A 21,987-nucleotide genomic window follows, 5' to 3' on the forward strand; every position below is an offset into this window, starting at 1 on the left:
TTTTAAGTCAGAAGAATAAATGTTTTCTCACTATAGAAAAAAGAAAAAAATTCATGTCTCCAACAAAAATAGGATCCGCCTTCTTTCTGTGTTCCCCAAATGGATAATAAAAAAGAAAAGTAGAAAGTTTGTATTGAAAAGCTAATTACATCTCCTTTAGGAAAATAGGCTTTCCAGGAGGCAAATTACAAAGCTACATGAATAAGGCATGTTTCATTTGTCCTTCCTAGCCAGACTTTCACTCTCTTAACAAAAAAAGGTTCTGTGACTGAGCCTTAACTGAAGTGTTATGGGGAAAAAAGAGAACCAAATTAAAGGGACTTACATCTTAAAAGAGAAATCATTTGCCACAGTTCAGGAAACATTAGGTTTGTAGGCCAAAGAAAAGCAGCCAAGCATTAAATTCTTCCCAGAGGTTCTACCTTCAGAAGCCCTGAGGCCTTGCTTTGATCTCCTGTCTTCAGGCTGCTTTTCTCTCCTGCACCAAACCTCCAGCCCTGAAATTTCTACCCACAACCAGAATTTCTACCAGAGTCTTTCTTACCTTTCTACCTGTGACAAATGGGTTTTTTTTCCCCCAGAATCCATTCCTTTATCCCAAATTAGAGTCATCCAGGTGAACTAGAATAATCTTTCAGAATTCCCAAAGGATGTTCTAATTGGACTTTATCATCTAAGTCTAGACACCTCCCAAATCTTCTTATCAGGATATGTTAGACATACCTGTATGCTATCTATCCATCTATCTCTTTAGCTATCTTTATATCTTTATCTGTCAATCATCTACATCATATCATCTATTTATATATATATCATCTATTTATATATATCATCTATTATCATTATCATTCACAGTTATGATGTTTTGTCATTTATACACACAAATTATTATTATGCTCAAGAAAATTAACTTATATGTGCCTTCACTTACTTATCTCTTTGTTGGTGGTGATGGGGCTTGAACTCTGGGCCTGGGCACTGTCCCTGAGCTTTTCAGCTCTACCACTTGAGTCACAGTGCTAGTTCCAGTTTTCTGGTGATTAATTGGACATAAGAGTGTCAAGGACTTTCCTGCCAAGACTGGCTTTGATCCTCAGATCTCTGCCTCCTGAGTAGCTAGGAACACAAGTGTGAGCCACTGGCACCCAGCCACTTACATATTTTTTATACCCTTTGTCATAAGAGCAAATTTATAAAATATAATAAATAAATGGTTTGGGGCTTTTGTTCTTGTGGTATATTTTAACACTCAAGTTACTCATTTTATATAACCACAGTTTTGAATCCTTGGACCTACATCTCACCATTTATTTTCCCTTTCCTTCTCTTGTAACTACAGTTCCATTCTCTTTGACTTTTTTATATAAATGAGGTGATACAATATTTTTCTTTCTGTGTGACACTTCTTTTGCTTATAATGAATCATTATGTGTTGTAAATGGCAGAATCCCCAATTTCTAAAACTGAATAATATTTTGCTATATACAGGCATATATACATCGATATCTAAAAATACATTATTATACACATGCATACTGCACTATCTCACATTCTTTGTGTGTATGAGTGTGTATGCTTATGTGTGTGTGTGTGTGTGTTGTGTGTAAGTGTGTAACAAGTACTGGGTCTTAAACTCAGAGCTTCATGCTCTCATTAGGCATTTTCATTCACAGCTGGCACAATACCACTTGAGTTATACCTTCACTTCTGTCTTTTTGCTGGCTAATTAGAGATGAGCTTTTTTCTGATGGCTCTTCGTGGGCTAGCTTCAAACTTTAATCCTCAGATCTCAGTCTTCTAATTAGCTAGGATTATAGGTAAGTGACCCAGTATCTCATATTCTTTGATCCATTCATCCATTCATGGTCTTTGTTTCCTTTTTACATTTATTTATTTATTTGCCAGTCCTGGGGCTTGAACTCAGGGTTTGGGCATAATCCCTGAGCTTTTGCTCAAGGCTAACATTGTATCACTTGAGCCACAGAGCCACTTTTGGCTTTTGTTTGTTTGTTTATGTGGTACTGACGAATCAAACATTGAACTCAGTACTTCATGCATGCAAAGCAAGCACTCCACCACTAAGCCACATTCCTAGCCCTTAATGTGCTTTTGAAAACTATTGAATTGTGTATAGGCTGAGGATGAACAAAACACACACAAATCTAAAGCAAAAATAAATTTTTACCTTTGCTACAAAATTAAACCAATAAAGAAAGAGGTGATGATTTTCCTGTTTCATAATTTGCAAGGTTATAGTGTTATTAGAAATGATAGACTGTGTTATTTATTCTGTTCCTTTTAACTTGTGGGATGAGTATATTTTCCCTAAACAACTGATGTTGATTTTTGTCATGTGATTTACTTTGACCCCTAAAATATTAGTCAACGTGAACTAACAGTGCCTTTAGATGTGCTGTTACAGTTAGGCTTTGCTCTTACTTGGCAGCAACTCAGTGCTGGGGCAACTTGCATGCCCCTGATAGCTACTGATCCTTCAGCCTACTTTCCAGAGCAAATGTAATGAAATAGACCTAAACCAAGTCCACATTCCAGAACTAAGCTCAATCCTGCCATTTCTTTTTGTTTTAATTTTTATTTATTTTTATTGTGAAAATACTGTACAGAGGGGTTACAATTACATGGGCAAGATAATGACTACATTTCTTATCAAGCATTGTAGCCTCCTCCTTTATTTCCCCTTTCCATCTTCCCTCCCGCCCCCTACCCAATCCTTCCCCCTAACCCCCACCAAACTTGTAAAGTTCGTTTTGGACATGACAACTTGTATTTCTCCTTGCTGCAACGGGTCCACCTGTATCCTTATTTAAACGACTTGTTTTTCCCCTTCCCTTCCAAAAATTATACCAACATCAAATACAGTGAAAGCAGGGGTTATACTGTTGGGGAGAGACATACAAAGTAACAAAGAAATAATCTTATAAATGCATTAGAAACAAATGCATGAAAGAAAAAAATTAAATACATATCTAAGGGTTCATTTTCCTAACATCACCTTATCTGACCTTTTCTGCTTGACTCAGACATATACTAGATATTGCAAATAAGGGAAACCATGGGACCTATGTTTATTTGGGCTTGGCTTACTTCACTTAATATAATTTTTTCCAAGTCTTTCCATTTCCTAACAAATGGGACAATGTCATTCTTTCTGATGGAGGCATAGAATTCCATTGTGTATATATACCACATTTTCTTGATCCATTCATCTACTGAGGGGCATCTGGGTTGGTTCCATATCTTAGCTATAGTAAATAATGCTGCAATAAATATAGATGTGCTGGTAGCTTTAGTGTGGTCTTGTTTGTAAACATTGTTTGTAAATATGCTCAAAAGTGGGATTGCTGGGTCATAGGGGAGCTCTATGTGGAGTCTTTTGAGGAACCTCCATACTACTTTCCAAAATTCAATCCTGCCATTTCATAGCATGAAAGCATGCAGCAAAGATGCCCTGTTGAATACAGGCTAAACTAAATTTTTTTTCTTTGTTGTTCAACTTGTGGGTATAGGAATTAAATACCTGCTGTAAGTCTTGGGGAGTAGTTTGTGTAACAAAATCAATAAAATATATATTAATTAATTCATTCTATCATCAAATTGTGTCTTCTTGATCCCAGATGTTCTAGCTCTAGACTATGAGTACCACCTCCCTCCCCCTACCCCCACAAGGTCCAAAGACACCAAGGAATGAGAGGGACATAGATGTAGGATTGTGCAAAAGGCAATTTTGGGGTGGGGGGGACTTGTGGTCCTGGACAGCAGCAAGTCTAGTTAAATACCCATAATTTGAGTGAAAAAGAGGAATTGATACATAAGGGGAAAAAAGTGACTTCATCTTAATTAGAATGTACCCAGTTTATTTTAGGCTAATATGAAAGAATTAGACACATCCTGTACTCATAGCCCAGTTATAAAATACCACATATAACTATTTCTAGTTTGCTGGAAAACCGTATAGGAAAAATTAGCTAGGGTTACTTTGGGGACAATCATGGTAATTGCAACTCAAAATGGTGACAGTCATGTTAAGCTGAATCCATTCACCAAAATATGAAGAAAAAAAAAAGAAAAGATCCTGTGTTTAACCACTCATCTCTTACTATGATCCCATAAGTAAGCAGAGACTTTGCCAAACATTGAAATTCTCATTTTCAAACACCTGCCTTTGCTAAGTTACTCTTCAGAGTACAGCTCTGGATAATGACATGTATTTTGGAGGTTATATCAAGAAGTAACTAACACATACCATTAAAGTAACATGGAAATACTGACTAATGTTAGTAAACACATAGAGCATCCAGAAAGCTGAAATGGCTATTTCAGATGATACTACTAGTAGAAGACAACTTGGAACAAACTGTGGCCACCCTTACCCTTCCTCTATCCACTGCTTTGGCATTTCTTCTACAAATGTCAGAAGTTTGGTGTAATTTTAGGATAAGAAGAAAGCATGAGTGACAAAGATCAAGTTCTTGCCATTTATTAGAAAGGCAACTTTTTTTTTGGTGTGTGGCTGTCCCTTAGCTCTTCAGCTCAAGGCAAGTGCTCTACCACTTGAGCCATGGCTCTACTTCTAGTTTTCTGGTGGTTAATTGGAGGAGTCCCACCAACTTTCCTGCTGGGCTGGCTTTGAACCACAATCCTCAGATTTCAGCCTCCTGAGTAGGTAGGATTACAGTAGCTAAAAAGCCAACTTTTAACAAAGAGAAATTCTGGTATTTTAAAAAAAAAAAAAAGGCCAGGCACCGGTGGCTCACGCTTATAATCCTAACTACTCAGGAGGCTGGGATCTGAGGATCCCAGTTCAAAGCCAGCCTGGTCAGGAAAGTCCTTAAGACTCTTATGTCCAATTAACCACCAGAAAACTGAGAGTGGTTCTGTGGCTCAAGTGGTAGAATACTAGCCTTGAGCTGAAGAGCTCAGAGATAACAAACAGGCCCAGAATTCAAGCCCCATGATGACAAAAAAAAAAAAAAAGGTACTTTTTCTCACTTGAGATTTTGGCTAGAAACTTGCATACACTGCTTGTATGTTGCTACATAAAGATACTTTGCAAGCATTATTCTCTCATCAATGTAGTGACAAGAAAAAAACAGTAGTCATTATACATCTATCATTTTCATGCTATTTCTCCAGAGAAGCAGAGACTACTCTCCTCATTCTTCTACCATGTGTGTAACCTACAGTCAATTTGCATGGAATGCCACAGAGCACCTTGGTCTCCTCTATCTGTATAAGCTCATTGAATCTTTACTTGAAGGTATGGCTTCAGTGCAAAAGGAATTCTTATGTGCAGAAGTGGGCACATGGGTAAAATGTTCTGCCAGGTATGTCTCACTGTGTCTGTCACAATTGTCCCCTTGAGTTACTTTATCCCTGCCCCTAGTAGCACAACAAAGCATAGTTTATAAACTTAGATGATGCTTGAATTTGTGTAGAGTAGCCTGCAAGCTGGCTCTGCCCAATTACTTTACAGTTACTTCTTGTATCATCGCCTTTTCTTTTCTATCGTAAAACTCACTCTTGAGGAGGTCCAGGGTTCACAACTATCTCATGCATAGGTTTCACTTCACAGTCACTTTTAAATAAATGAGTATCACTTGATGTCTTCCTGAAGTGGGCATGATGCCAGTCTGTTTGGATGAGAAAAGTTCTTCTTATGTAGTTGACCTTTGGAACCAAAACTTGTGAAGATCAGAGATTTATAGTTTATAAAATAGGCATTTGAGTTCTTTCAAATTCTCTTACCAGAGAGATCCAGAAAGAATATAGTTCATGCATGAGCTTCTATCCATCTATCAGGCCTTTCAAACCTATTTTGCTTATCTGCATGTTTATTCCAGACAGATGCTCAAAATCTGGATGTCTCAATATCTTCATGTCTCAACAGCTGGATGCCTCAACATCCAGAACTAGTTCTGGTGATTCTTTATGGACACTTTCTAAGCACCCATAATATAAAGGATAGCATAGACCTGTCATTGTCTTGTTATGTCACTATTTCTCCTTATAGAAATAAAAAACCAGCCTTATATTTTAAGATAGTTGCTATAAATTTTACTGTTTTAATTATAAAAGTACACAAAAATTCTGAAAATAAAGCAAAAATACAGAATGGTTGGATATGTACACTCGAGTCAGTCTTATATATATGAATCCTGGCTATTCCACCTTCCAGCTGTGTGTTCTCTAACAGAATACTACAATTTTCTAGGCTTTATTTCCTTATTTATAACAATGATATCTACCTCTTATAGGTTTACAGTTAGTATTTAATTTTATAAAGCAGGGAAAGTTTTCATATGATCCCTATACCTAACAAATTAAATGTTAGTTTTGTCATTAGTGTAATTATTGCTCTTCTTATGACTGTGATGTTTAAAAAATGAATTTCAGAGCCAAACAGATGTGCATTTGTGGCCCTTTTCTGTATACCCCAAAAAGAAAGAGCAAATATCCAGCATCAATGAATATAGAAAGGTAGTTAAAATACCCCAAGCTAAGATTGTGTTAACTTTGAACTTGCCATTCCACTGTGAACCTATGGTCACACTGGAAACTGTTTAATCATAGACAATGTGCACTGGATATCAAGATAATCTAGACTGCAATGCCAAGAGAGAACTTAAAGTAACAACTTTGAGAATCAAGAAGCAGCTCCCCATCATAGTAAGAACTGACAGGGCGTAGCCCTTTAGTATTAGAATGCCTAGCTACAGCAATAAGACAAGACACAAACATAAAGGGGACCCAAATAGGAAAGATGAAATAAAATTCTCCTTCTTTGCAGATGACATGATCTTGTATTTAAAGAATCCCACGGAGTCCACTCCCAAATTACTCAAGCTAATTCAAAACTTAGGCAAAGTAGCAGGGTATAAAATTAATCCTCAAAAATCAATGGCTTTTCTATATGCCAACAATGAAAAGAGAGCAGCTGAAATCTGGAAAGCCACTCCTTTTGTAATAGTCCCACAAAAAAATACCTAGGAATTAACTAAAGAAGTAAAGGACCTCTACAATGAAAACTTTAAAAACCTGAAAAAGGAAATCAAAGCAGAACTTAAGAAGTGGAAAAACCTCCCATGCTCCTGAATTGGAAGGATCAGCACCATGAAAATGGCAATACTTCCCAAGGCTATCTACAAATTCAATGTGATACCTATCAATACTCCAACTTCATTCTTCAATGAAATAGAAGAAGAAACTGAAAAATTCATATGGAACAATAAAAGACCCCGAATAGCAAAAATGATCCTTAATAGAAAGAACAGTGCTGGAGGAATATCAATACCAAATTTCAAACTCTACTACAAAGCCATAGTAATCAAAACAGCTTTTTACTGGTACAAGAACAGACCTCAGGAACAATGGAATAAAACTGAAAACCCAGAAATGAACCCACAGACCTATAGCCACCTAATTTTCAATAAGAGAGCTAAAAAAATAATAGAATGGAGAAAGACAGCCTCTTCAGTAAATGGTACTGGCAAAATTGGTTAATTACCTGTAGAAAACTAAAGCTAGATCCTTATATATCACCCTGCACCAGAATCAATTCCAAATGAATCAAAGACCTCAGAGTCAAAGCAGACACCCTGAAAACATTACAGGACTGAATAGGAGAAACTCGAGGGCTCCTTGGCATAAGCTGAAATTTTCTTAGCAGAAACTCAGAAATACAACAAATCAAAGAAAGGCTGGACAAATGGGATTGCATGAAGTTGCAGAGCTTCTGCATAGCAAAGGACATAGCTAGCAAGATCAATAGAAAGCCCACAGATTGGGAGAAGATTTTCACTAGCCATACAATGGATAAGGGTCTCATATCTAAAATATACTTGGAACTCAAAAAATTAAATCCCCAACAACAAATCCTCAAAGAAACAACTGCCCAATAAATCAATAGGCTAAAGATTTAAAGAGAAACTTCTCTGAAGAGGAAATAAGAATGGCCAATAGACATATGAAGAAATGCTCAATCTCTCTAGCCATAAAAGAAATGCAAATCAAAACAACATTGAGATATCACCTCACCTCAGTTAGAATGGCTATAATCAAGAACTCTAACAACAACAGATGCTGGACTAGATGTGGTCAGAAGGAACCCTACTGCATTATTGGTAGTGTAAACTTGTTCTACCACTTTGGAAAGCAGTATGGAGGTTCTTCAAAAGACTCCACATAGAGCTCCACTATGACCCAGCAATCTCACTTTTGTTATTGCAGCATTATTTACCATAGCTAAGATATGGAACCAACCCAGGTACCCCTCAGTAGATGAATGGATCAAGAAAATGTGCTATAGATAGATAGATAGATAGATAGATAGATAGATAGATAGATAGATAGATAGATAGACAGACAGACAGACAGACAGACAGACAGACAGACAGACAGACAGACAGATAGACAGATAGATAGATAGATAGATAGATAGATAGATAGATAGATAGATAGATAGATAGATAGATAATGGCATTCAGAAAGAATGACACCGCCCCATTTGTTAGGAAATGGAAAGACTTGGAAAAAATTATTTTAAGTGAAGTAAGCCAGGGTCAAAGAAACATAGGTCCCATGGTTTCCCTTATTTGTAATAACTAATATATGTCTGGGACAAGCAGAAAAGATCAAAAGCTATGTACATATGACCAAATAAGATGATGTTAAGCAAAATGAACCCCAAGATAGGGACATGGTGTCTTTTTTTCTTGCTATTGTTTCTAATGTATTTATAATGTACCATCTGATTTTTTTTGTTTCTTTGTATGTTCCTCCCCCACAGTATAACCCCTGTTTTCACTGCATTTGATTCTGGTGCCCTGGATTTTGTATATATACATCTAATTTTGGGAAGGGAAAGAGAAAAAAATGTGCTTAAATAGAGATACAGGTTGACCCATTGTAACAATGAGATGCACAAGACACTATGTTGAAAAACGAACTTTACAATTTAGGTGGGTGGGGGAAGGGGGGAAATGTAGTTGAGGAGGTGGGAGGGAAGGGATGGTAGGGGAAAAACGAAGGAGGAGGGTAACAATGCTTGATAATAAATGTACTCATTACCTTGCTCATGTAACTGCAACCCCTCTGTACAGTATTTTTACAATAAAAAGTATATAAAAATATGCCAGGAAATGTGGGGGAGGGACATACAAAGCAACAAAGAACTTATCTTATAAATGTGTTAGAAACAATCACATGAAAGAAAAAAAAAACATTTGAATACATATCTTAGGGTTCATTTCCCTAACATCACCTTATCTGACCTTTTCTGCTTGACTCAGACATATACTAGTTATTGCAAATAAGGGAAACCATGGGACCTATGTTTCTTTGCTTGGCTTACTTCACTTAATATAATTTTTTCCAAGCCTTTCCATTTCCTAACAAATGGGGCAATGTCATTCTTTCTGATGGAGGCATAGAATTCCATTGTGTATATATACCACATTTTCTTGATCCATTCATCTACTGAGGGGCATCTGGGTTGGTTCCATATCTTAGCTATAGTAAATAATGCTGCAATAAACATAGTTGTGCTGGTAGCTTTAGTGTGGTCTTGTTTGTAACCATTTGGGTAAATGCCCAAAAGTGGGATTGCTGGGTCATAGGGGAGCTCTATGTGGAGTCTTTTGAGGAACCTCCATACTACTTTCCAAAGTGGTTGAACAAGTTTACACTCCCACCAACAATGCAGTAAGGTTCCCTTCTGTCCACATCCCCTCCAGCATCTGTTGTTATTAGAGCTCTTGATTTTTACCATTCTAACTGGGGTGAGGTGGAATTTTAATGATGTTTTGATTTGCATTTCTTTTATGGCACAGTATAACCAGTGCTTTCACTGTATGTGATGTCGGTATAATTGGTGGAAGGGAAGGGAAAAAACAAGTCGTTTAAATAGGGATACAGGTGGACCCATTGCAACAATAAGAAGTACAAGTCGTTATGTTGAAAACGAACTTTACAACTTTGGTGGGAGGGGGGCAGGGAGGATTGGGGGGGGCAGGGAGGGGGGATGATGGAAAAGGATGGGAAGGGGAAACAAAGGAGGAGGCTACAATGCTTGATAAGAAATGTACTCATTATCTTGCCCATGTAATTGTAACCCCTCTGTACAGTATTTTCACACACACACAAAAAAAAAATTAAAAAAAAAGAAAAGAAAAATACAAAAAAATGCCAGGAACTACCAAACACCTCTCAATACTAACTCTCAATATTAATGGACTTAACTCTCCAATTAAATGACATAGATTGACTACTTGGAGCAAAAGGAAAGATCCATCTCTCTTCTGTCTCCAAGAGACACACCTTGACCTCAAAAACAAACACTCTGAAAGTGAAAGGCTGGAATAAAATCTATCATGTAAACAGTCCCCCATAAGCAGGCTGGAGTTGCAACCCTAATATCACATAAAATAAACTTCAAATTAAAGTTCATGAGAAGAGATAAAGAAGGACATTACTACCAATAAAGGGATCTTTCCTACAGGAGAATATAACAATTCTAAACATCTATACATCAAATACTAAAGTACCCAAAATCATCAAATAAACACTATTTACCTTAAAATCATACATAAATCCAAACACATTGATAGTTGGTGACTTTAATACACCACTGTTGCCTCTGGATAGATCAACATGGCAAAAATGCAACAGAGAAACAAAGAACTAAGCAATTGTATAGACAAACTACACTTAACAGATATCAACAGAATATTTCACCCAACAGAATCAGAATATACATTCTTCTTGGCAGCATATGAAACTTTGTCCAAAATAGAACACATTTTAAGTTATAAACCAAATCTATACAAATTCAGAAATATTGAAATTATTCCTTGTGTTCTCTCAGACCACAATGGAATAAAATTAGGGCTCAAGACCAAAAGCCACCATAGATAATTCTGTAACTTATGGAGACTGAACAACTCATTGTTGAGTCACCAATGGGTCACTGAAGTGATCAGAAAAGAAATTCAAATGTTCATGATATTTAACAAAAATGAATATATATAATAGCAGCTCCTCTGGGACACAGCAAAGGCAGTACTCAGAGGAAAATTATAGCTCTGAGTTCCTACATCCAAAAATTGGAGAAGTCTCAAACCAACAATTTAAATGAAGCACCTTAAGCTCCTTGAAAACAAGCAACAAGCCAAATTCCAATCCAGTAGACAGAAACAAAAAAAAATTAAAATTAAATCAGCATTAAATGAATTTGAGTAAAAAGAAAAACTACAGCAAGGATCAACACCCCTTTATGATGAAAGCTCCGGAGAGACTAGGAATCCATAGAACATTCCTCAATATAATAAAGGCTGTGTATGATTAACTTACAGTTGAAAAGTTAGAACCATTTCAACTAAAATCATGAATGAGACAAGGATATCCACTAGCTCTACTCCTCTTCAATATAGTACTGGAATTCCTAGCTAAAGTAATAAGGCAAGAGACAAACATAAAAGGGATCCAAATAAGGAAAGATGAAGTAAAACCCCCCTCTTTGCAGATGACATGATCTTATATTTAAAGAATCTCATAGACTCCTGTCCTAAGTTACTTGACCTGATCTAAAACTTTGGCAAAGTAGCAGGGTTTAAAAATAATCCAAAAAAATAGTAGTAGCTTGTCTTTATGCTAAAAATGAGAAAAGCAAGGCTGAAATCAGAAAAGCAACTCCTTTTGTAATAGCCTCAAAAAAAAACAAAACCGAAAAACCCTAGTAATTAACTTAACCAAAGAGGTGAAGGACTTCTATGATGGTAACCTTAAAAACCTGAAAAAGGAATTAAAGCAGATTTAAGAAAGTGGACCTCCCATGCAGCAAACTTTGCAATTTCGGCGGCGGGGGGGGGGGGGGGGGGGGGGGGGGGGGGGGGGGGAGTGGGTGGGTGGGGTAGGGGGGGGAGGGAGGAGTTGGGGAGGTGGGAGGGAAGGGATGGTAGGGGAAAAACAAAGGAGGAGGTAACAATTCTTGATAGGAAATGTACTCATTACCCTACTCATGTAACTGTAACCCCTCTGTACAGTACTTTTGCAATAAAATATATATTAAAAAATTCCTATGCTCCTGGATTGGGAGGATTAATATCATGGAAATATCAATAATGTCCAAAGCTATCAACAAATTCAATGCAATACCCATCAATATCCTGACAACATTCCTTAATGAAATAGAAGCAATCCAAAAATCCATATGGAATAATATAAGACTCTTAATAAAAACAATCCTTAGCAGGAAGAATGGTGCTGGAGGAATATCAATACCAAACTTCAAACTCTATTATAAAGCTGTAGTTATAAAAACAGCTTGAGAGTGGGACATGAACAGGACTGAGGATCAATGGAATAGAAGTGAAGACCCACAAATGATCCCACAGACCTGTGACCACCTAATCTTTGATAAGCAAGCTAAAATTATCAGATGAAAGAAAAACAGACTTTTCAACAAATGATGATGGCAGAATTGGTTATACATGTGTAGAAAACTGAAGATAGATCCTTATGTATCACCCTGCACCAGAATCAACGCCAAATGGATCAAAGGCCTTGAGCTAAGAGCAGATATCCTGAAAATATTACAGGAAGGGATAGGGTATACACTAGGGCTCCTTGGTACAGGTTAAAAGTTCCTAAATAAAGACTCAGAAACAAAACAAAGCACAAAATCTGAACAAGTGAGATTGCATTAAACAGCAGAGCTTCTGCAGGTCAAAGGACATAGCTAGCATATAGCACATAGCACAACCATATTCATTGCAGAATTATTTACGATAGCTAAGATTTGGAACCAACCTAAATGCCCCTTAGTAGATGAATGGATCAAGAAAATGTGGTATATATACACAATGGAATTCTATGCCTCCATCAGAAAGAATGACAATTGCCCCATTGGTAAGAAAATGGAAAGACTAGACTTGGGAAAAAAATCATATTAAGTGAAATAAGCCAGACACAAAGAAACAAGGGTTCCATGGTTTCCCTCATTTGTAATACTTAGTATATGTCTAGGATAATCCTAATAGAGGATCACAATAGCTCAATAGCTGTATAGTAAGACCATATAAAATGATGCTTATCAAAATAAACTCCAAGATAAAAAACAAGAGGTTTTGTTGTTGTTGTTGTCTTTAATGTATTGTATGACATTATTTCCTTTTACTTTCTTTTTTCTTTTCCTTTGGTTTATCCCCTGATGTCACCAGTGCAACAGCAATACTCACTAGGCACTAATTCATGTTTTGTTTTGTTTTTTTGTCGGTCGTGAACTCTGGGCTTGAGCACTGTCCCTGAGCTCTTCAGCTCAAGGCGAGTGCTCTACTGCTTGAGCCACAGCTCCACTTCCCTCACTAGGCACTATCTTAGAAATGAACTTTACAAGTTGGTGGGAGAGGAGGGAAAGTGGAAAAAAAATGAGAGAGGGGGTAAAAATGTTCAACAAGAAATGTACTCAACAATCACAAACAAGGCCATACTAAAGCCACCAGCACAACTATGTTTATTGCAGCATTATTTACCATAGCTAAGATATGGAACCAACCCACATGCCCTTCAGTAGATGAATAGATCAAGAAAATGTGGTATATATATATATATATATATATTTCATTTTCTCTCTCTATATATATAGAATGGAATTCTATGCCTCCATCAGAAAGAATGACATTGCCCATTTGTTAGGAAATAGAAAGACTTGGAAAAAATTATATTAAGTGAAATAAGCCAGGCCCAAAGAAACATCGGTCCCATGGTTTCTCTTATTTGCAATAACTAGTATATGCCTAGGACAAGAAGAAAAGGTCAAAAACTATGTACATATGACCATATAAGTTGATGCTTAGTGAAATGAACCCCATGATAGGGACACAAGAGGGTTTATCTTTGTTGCTGTTGTTTTTAATGTATTTATAATGTACTATGTGATTTGTTTGTTTCTTTTGTATGTTCTTCCCTTATGGGGTAACCCCTGTTTTCACTATATTTGATTCAGGTGCCCTGTATCATGTTTATACATTTTTCTAATTTGGAGAGAGGAAGGGAAATAAGAAAATGCTGAAATAAGGATACAGATTGACCCATTGTAACAATGAGATGTACAAGACACTGTATTGAAAATGAACTTTACAACTTCGGGGGCAATGAGGGTTGGGAGGAGTTGGGGAGGAAGGGAAGGGATGGTAGGGGAAAAACAAAGGAGGTAACAATGCTTGATAGGAAATGTACTTATTACCTTACTCATGTGACTGTAACCCCTCTGTATAGTATCTTTACAATAAAAATATACTAAAAAAAGAAATGTACTTATTGCCTAGTAAATATGTAATTGTAACCCATCTGCACAACACCTTTACAATAAAAGTTTTTTTAAAGTTTAGAAAAAGAACTAATAAACTAAAAGAAAGAAGCCCCCCAAAAAGAAGCAATTCCCTAAGATTTAGGACTACCAGAGGCTGCAAATGAGGAGTAAGTGGATAATGAATGGGGAAAGTAATTTGTTTAATTTTGCCTTATGTTTAATTGATTTTTATAGAATGACCTAGAGTATCTATTTTCAAATATAAAAATTTTATAAAGCATCGAGAAATGCCAATTATAACCATGAAAACCCATGAATTATTAACTGCACTCACAGCATAATGCATTAATTGAATTATCTCAAGCAGTCTAAAGCAAGTATGCAATAAATAATATCATTATCACTATTTTATAGATTACAAAATTGAGGTACCAAGAGGTAATTTGTTTCATTCAAGGTCACAGAGACAGTAAGTAGTAGAGATTTTAACCTGACAATAACTTTGACCCCAGGGTAGGCCTTCCTCAAAGAACCCATAATATTTTAGAAGATACCTATAGTATGGGAATTAAATAAAAACTGTGTCTTTTATAGTTTTCTTTTCTGTCATTTAAAAGCATAACAGAAATAGCTGTGTGTGTGTGTGTGTGTGTGTGTGTGTGTGTGTGTGTGTGTGTGTGTGTGTGTATCCTTAGGCTTAAGCTCAGGGCCTGAATGAAGTCCCTGAGGATTTTTGCATAAGACTAGCATATTACTACTTGAACAACTGCATTACCACTTGAACAACTGCTCTACTGCCAGCTTTTTTGGTCGTTAATTAAAAAAAAGAATCTCATGGACTATCCTGACCAGACTGTTTTTGATTTTTTTTTTTTCCTGGTCGTGAGGCCTGAACTCTGGGCCTGGGCACTGTCCCTCAGCTCTTCAGCTCAAGACTAGCACTCTACCACTTGAGCCTCATTCCCACTTCCGGCTTTTTCTGCTTATGTGGTGCTGAGGAATTGAACCCAGGGCCTCATGCATGCAAGGCAAGCACTCTACCACTGAGCCACCTTCTCAGATCGACCAGGCTGGTTTTGAAACCGAGATTCTCATATCTCAGCATTCTAGGTAGCTAGGATTACAGACATAAGACACTGACACCCAGCTGAGAAATACCTTTTATAAATTGAACTGTTGGGGCTGGGAAGGTGGCTCAGTGGTACAGCGCTTGCCTTGCATGCATGAGGCCTTGGGTTCGATTCCTCAGCACCACATAAGCAGAAAAAGTCAGAAGTGGTGCTGTGGCTCAAGTGGTAGAGTGTTAGAGCCTTGAGCTGAAGAGCTCAGGGACAGCACCCAGGCCCAGAGTTAAAGCCCCACAACCAGCAACAAAAAATTGAACTGTTGCTAGTTCTAGGCACCTACATCTTATATTTCTCTTTTTGGCAGCTATTCATTGTTCAAAGCAATATGTTTCAAGGTGACATTCGCATTCACATATAGCATGCTTTGATCACATGCATCTATGTTTCCCTCAATTATCTCCTTCTGTCCCTCTTTTCCTCTGCCACATCATTGAATAGACTCTCTTGTAGCTCCTTTCTAAACTCCACATTCAAGTGAGAATACATAGCACTGGTCTTTCTGAATCTGGCTTATTTTGCTGAATATAATCTCTAGTTCCATCTATTTTACTGTATAGGACGTACTAGTCTTCTTCTTGTTTGTGGCTGTACAAAACTCGATTTATGCAGCACCATGTTTTTTCAATTTTATTTTATTCTAAGGGTGATGTACAGAAGGATTACAGTTATATAAGTAAAGCAATGAGTACATTTCTTGTCAAACATTGTTACACTTCCCTCATTTCCTTCCACTTTTCCTCCCACTGTCTCTCCTCCCTTCCAAACTGTAAAGTTCATTTCTAACATTGTATCTTGTGAGTATTGCTGTTGCATTAGTTCATACTTGTCCTTTGTCTCAGCATTTTGTTATTCCCCTTCTCTTCCCCATAAAAAAAAACACATATATGGTTGGTTCCATATCTTAGCTTTGGTAAATTATGCTGCAATGAACATAGTTGTGCTGTTAGTTTTAGTGTGGCCTTGTCTGTGTTTGTTTGGATAGATGCCCAAGAGTGGGATTGCTGGAGCATAGGGGGGCTCTATATTTAGTCTCTTGAGGAACCTCCACATTGCTTTCAAGAGTGTTTGAACCAGTTTACATTCCCATCAATAATGTAGTAGCATTCCTTTTTGGCCACATCCCCACCAACATTTACTATTATTTGTTTTCTTGATAATGGCCATTCTAACTGGGGTGAGGTAGAATCTCAGTGTGGTTTTGATTTGCATTTCTTTTATGGCCAGAGATGTTGAGTATTTCTTCATGTGTCTATTGGCCATTCTTATTTCCTCTCCAGAGAGTTTCTCTTTAAGTCTTTAGCCCACTTATTAATGGGGTGGTTGTTTCTTTGAGGATTTGTTTTTGGGGGATTTGATATGAGGCCCTTGTCTATGCAACAGTATAGTTAGTGAAGATCTCGCAATCTGTGGGCTTTCTATTGATCTTGCTAGCTATGTCCTTTGCCATGCAGAAGCTCTGTAGGTTAATGCAGTCCAATTTAAACAGCCTTTCTTTGATTTTGTTTCTGGATCTTTATTTAGGAACTTTTGACCTGTACCAAGGAGCCCTAGTGTATGCCCTATCCCTTCCTGTGATATTTTCAGGGCATCTTTTCTTACTTCGAGGTCTTTGATCCATTTGGAGTTGATTGCACTATAATTTTTATCCATTAATCCATTGTTGAGCATCTAGAATAATAACACAACCTGGCTATTCGTGAATAGATCTATGATAAACACAGATACCCAGGTATCTCTACAAAAATGAATTTTGTACTTTTGGGTACAAAACAGGATTTCTGGATTACATGGTAGATCCATTCTTTATTTTTTTTGTGGAGGCCCCTCCATATTGATTTCCACAGTAATCACACTAATTTATACTTTCACAACAGTATACAATTGTTCCTTTTATTCCTACAAAATATGAAACACTTCACAGATTTGCTTATTATCTTATACATGGGCAATACTAATCTTCTCTTTATGATTCTAGTTTTAGTATATGTGTTGCCAAAGTGAATATGCATTTTGTCCTTTAACAAGTATGATATAATGATTCCTGAGAATGTATATGCTATTTCTAATACTTGGATTAGCTTACAAGTAAAATATTTTTTTTTACAAATATGGAACTAAAAGGTGATAAGTCATACGGGTAAGACAGGATTTCAAAACTGGTCTGTCTGAAAACACCTTTTCACTGTTTCTGTAAAAAAAAAAAAAAAACCTTTTAGCTTTATTAGCAAATACTGTTGCAGTATGTATTCTCATTATTTAAAGTATATATATATATATATATATATATATATATATAATCAACTTTATTTCAATTTTTGGAAATTCTAGCACATTTAAAAGCAAGAGAAACCTTGGTTCTTAGCAGTCATTACTTGTTGACCTATCATTAAATGAACCAAAGTCTTATGAAAGTGACAGATCAGCCCAGTGGCTCAGACACTACTTAAATCAAGACAATCCTATAGGAATATGTGCAGTCCAGACTCAGGGCTGCAAACACATCTGGAAAACCATAATATTGACTCTAAGCTTATTCTACTATATTGGCCACTTCATTTCTCATCCCATTTTTTGCCTTTCTGTTTTAATATTACTATGATTCTTAAATGTTTTCAAAGTACATTCTTTAGCATATTCATCAGTCATCAGAGGTATATATGTGTTATGTTTAAGAATTTAAAAGGTTTCCCTGGTTTCACACCTTACTGGAAAAGCCTGAGGGTATTTGTTTGTCTGTTTCTATATTTCTTCATTGTAGGATTTTCTTTTTTTGGTCTTAGAGCTTGAACTTGGGGTCTGAGTGCTGTCCCTGAGTTTTTGCCCAAGGCTAACACTCTATCACAGTGCTGCTTCCAGTTTTATAGTAGATAATTGGAGATATGAGTTTAAAGTTGTTCCTGCCTTGGCTGGCTTTGAACTGTGATCCTCATATCTGAGCCTCCGGAGTAGCTAGGATTATAGGCATGGATCAGAACCCAGCCATTGTAGGATTTTTTTTGGAAGTCAATATCATTTATTGTGCATGATGACTCTTTAAGATCTAGGTACATGTCTCAGGTTTTCCTAGACAGAATCTCTTGTTACTAGAGAATATGGAGGTACCAGTATTCTCTCATCTCACTGGAATAAACATCATCTTCCAGCCAGTTATCCCCAGTTAATAATTTCCCAGAGTGATTCTGAGTTCTGAAGGTTGTGTAAGGCTTGCAATCACCACATGTCTGATTATTTCTGGGATCTGTGGCTCATGTCTTCTCATTGCCTCAGTAAGAAATGTGGCAGTGCCAGCCAGCTGACAGAAAACAGGAACCAACAGTGGTCAGGAAAGAGCAATGAGTCAGAGTTTACAAGAAACAAAATAAGAGGAAAGATAGAACTTTTCGTTCTGAGAGAAGATAACTCATGTGTGGAGACAAAGATAGGGAATCCAGTCTATTGTTCATATCCATACTTGAGTGAATATTACCCAGATTTGCTGCCACAATTTATCTTTGTTGTGCCATTGTGATAAGCATTTCATGAATATGTTGTTGGACAATAATTATGTCTTGCTACCTATGCACAAGTTTGTATTGCTTTCTTGTAATATACTACTTAAAATCTTTTAACCACACTATAATTATTAAGTTTCAGAATTGGAAAGGATTTCTGGGCAATGGTGTTAATCTTACTCAAGAGGCTATGATCTGAGGATCATGGCTTAAAGCCAAATCTGGGAAGACAAATCTATGAGAGTCTTTTATCCAATTAGCCAGCAAAAGGCTGGAACCACAGGCATGGCTCAGTGGTAGAGAGCCAGATGTGAGCAAGGCCCAGAGTTCAAGCCCCCATTCTACTTGAGAGGGATGTTGAGAGGATTCTGGAAAAAGTGATGCTATTTCTTTATAATAAAGTAAGCATATTCTCTTTTTGCAGACCTCATTGTGTTTGTATGGAATGTCTAGGACTTTAACAGCGATGTGTCACATTTTTTAAACACACAAAACAAAATTTTACTCTACTGTCAGTTATGTATTAAGTTTTCATTAATTACATTTTAGACATATTTAACATTCAACACACAGCATGAAGATTTATAAATCAATTGCTTAAAAGATCATTACTAGATCAATTACTATGAAACCTTTGTTTTGGGGTGTTGCAGTCATCACAGTGAGGTTAGATCAAGTTATTGGGCAAGTGAGCCACGTGCCACATTTTGTATACAGCATCTATTTCTGAAAGAGCGTCTCAATTACATTTTCGGATTCCATGAAACCTAGATCTTCTTCTTGCTTATCTCCTTAGTTTTGGTCATGGAGTCTGTGAGCTTTCTTTCCTAAGTATCTCTGAAGTTTCCACTTCTCTATCTCCAGCAATAACATCTTGTACCCCATTTCCATTTTCTTTCACATCACCACACACCTTATCATATTATTCTCTTCTTGAAAATCCACCATACTAAAGAGTCAACTGGTAAGCTTAGTGGAAACTTCTGGATAACTTAGCTCTAACACAGTTCTAGAGTTTCATGTCACTACCAAATTTGCTCTTCATGTTTTGCCCACTGAACTTCCAGGTACTTTAAGGATCCAAGTTGTTCTTGGGGAAAATACTATCCTGCCAGATAAAGTCTTCCTCCATTCCTTTCTAGTTCCTTCTTTCCTGCTTTACTTCCTGAGCTTGTTTACTAACGCTTCCTCAGGGAAGCTTTTGTGACCATTACACTAGATTAGGATAGACCCTTTGATATCTGCTGTGGTATTTATCACAATGTAAGCACATACACAATCAACTGTATTATGTTTGTCTTTCTTGGTTGGAATGTATATTTCATTACCATCTCTCATGTTAAATGTTATATTCCAAAAGGTATGCTCAATTTTATTTCACAAGCAAGGCGAGTTCTTGATAAATAGAGAATACTTAATTGATTTATCTGAAAAGCAATACAATACTTGGGAAATTAGAAACTAAAAAAGTTAAATCCACTCTTCTCAAGCAGTATGAGTTCTAGGGATGGAACATAGTGGATCTGGGCACACAGTCCATAGACAACCTCAGTAGGTTTCAATGACAATGCTGTGATTGATGACAATTCTGATGAATTATTTTTCTTCCATAAGTCTCAGTTTCATCATTGGTAAAATGGGAAGAGTAATTTTATTTCTTTCATAATATTAATTGCTTAGTTACTTACACACAGTTATTTAATACCTGCTATGTGCGAAGTACTCTGACAGAGGCTAGGACTAGAATAATGTACTTCACAGATTGGTTTCCCTTCTCATTAACTTTCTGTTCATCTTTCTATCACAACATCTGGTGTATATATATATATATATATATATATATATATAATGTTTGTTCAGTACATATTTGCTGATGCAAATGTATGTATGTAGATGCTTATTTTCCCACTGATGGAATGTATAAAGTACAAGAAAGCACTAAAGTATAGAAGTAAAGAAGAATAGTAGCATATATACACAGAAGATTCAGAAGCTGTTGGGCAGAATGCTGAACTTTATATGAGTTTTTTCACTCATCTTCAATCAGTGATTCACATCCACTTACTATAGTCTTCATTTTTCAGAGAGGGAAGCTATAACACACTCAGCTGAAGTCACCAGCAGGTAGCAAGGCACACGTGTGTAGATAATTTCACTACACCACAGCATCATTAAATTCTATCACACTCTAGCTGAGAGTCCAGAGTTCCAAGGAGAGAGAAAATAAGGAGAGAAATTCAAAGCTAAGACAAGGGAAATACCAACATCAGAAAACCAGCAGGGAAATATCTTTCTTTCTCTTACAATTTTTATCCAGCTGCTTGGCTGTCCATGAGGACCTGTTCACTTTTTTCTGTAAGGTAATAATAGATTTAACTATGTCAGGCTGTTTAGTTTTATTCAACCCTAAACTATATTCACTGGAAGCCCTGACTCAGAAGAATATCTTATAATTGTATATACTTTGATGAAGACAGGCACTTAAAGCTGAACTGTAGTCTGATGCTTTTTCCTCAGACTCATTTCAAAGTAGTCTGATGAAGTAACATAATAAAAGGTAAACAAAGAAGCTATATGTCAGATGTATTAGACACAAAAAGCCAGACTGAGACTAGAATTTGAGATGAGGAAGTATATGAGACAATCAAGTAAAGCTTTTCTAGGAGACCGAGAAGAGCTACGTTTGCCTTCACAGGTTACCAATCTAGTCTAGGGCCAAGTGCCTATGATCAAAGCATGCAAGAGGCCACTTAAAGCTTTTTTCTTTTTACTTCCCTTAATCAATTATTTGTGTAACTGCTATTGTTTATGAAACCCAACTTTACATTCAAATCAGAAAGTCATTCTAATTTATTGCTGAATACATTAACTTGCTTGGTATAATCAATAAGCAAAACATCTCCTTTCATATAATTACTCTGTAGGATAATAGTGCGCAATATTTTTGGAGTCAGGTTTCTTTTACACTCAACATTGTTATTGAAAACTTCAAAGAGCTGCTTTTCCACGTGATTTACCTTATTAAAACTCTGTTTAAAATTAA

The 21,987-nt window shown here is 36.6% G+C and overlaps 1 non-coding gene across 1 annotated transcript; it reads right to left on the reverse strand.

The window, feature by feature from the left end:
- Positions 1-17,352: 17,352 nt before the first annotated feature.
- Positions 17,353-17,458, reverse strand: LOC122117390. Its single transcript, XR_006149141.1, has one exon. It is a non-coding gene; the product is annotated as a U6 spliceosomal RNA (small nuclear RNA).
- Between the last annotated feature and the right edge of the window lie 4,529 nt (positions 17,459-21,987).

This window comes from Dipodomys spectabilis, unplaced genomic scaffold, assembly GCF_019054845.1.
Source record: "Dipodomys spectabilis isolate Male_0828 unplaced genomic scaffold, ASM1905484v1 ptg000140l, whole genome shotgun sequence".
Lineage (NCBI taxonomy): Eukaryota > Metazoa > Chordata > Mammalia > Rodentia > Heteromyidae > Dipodomys > Dipodomys spectabilis.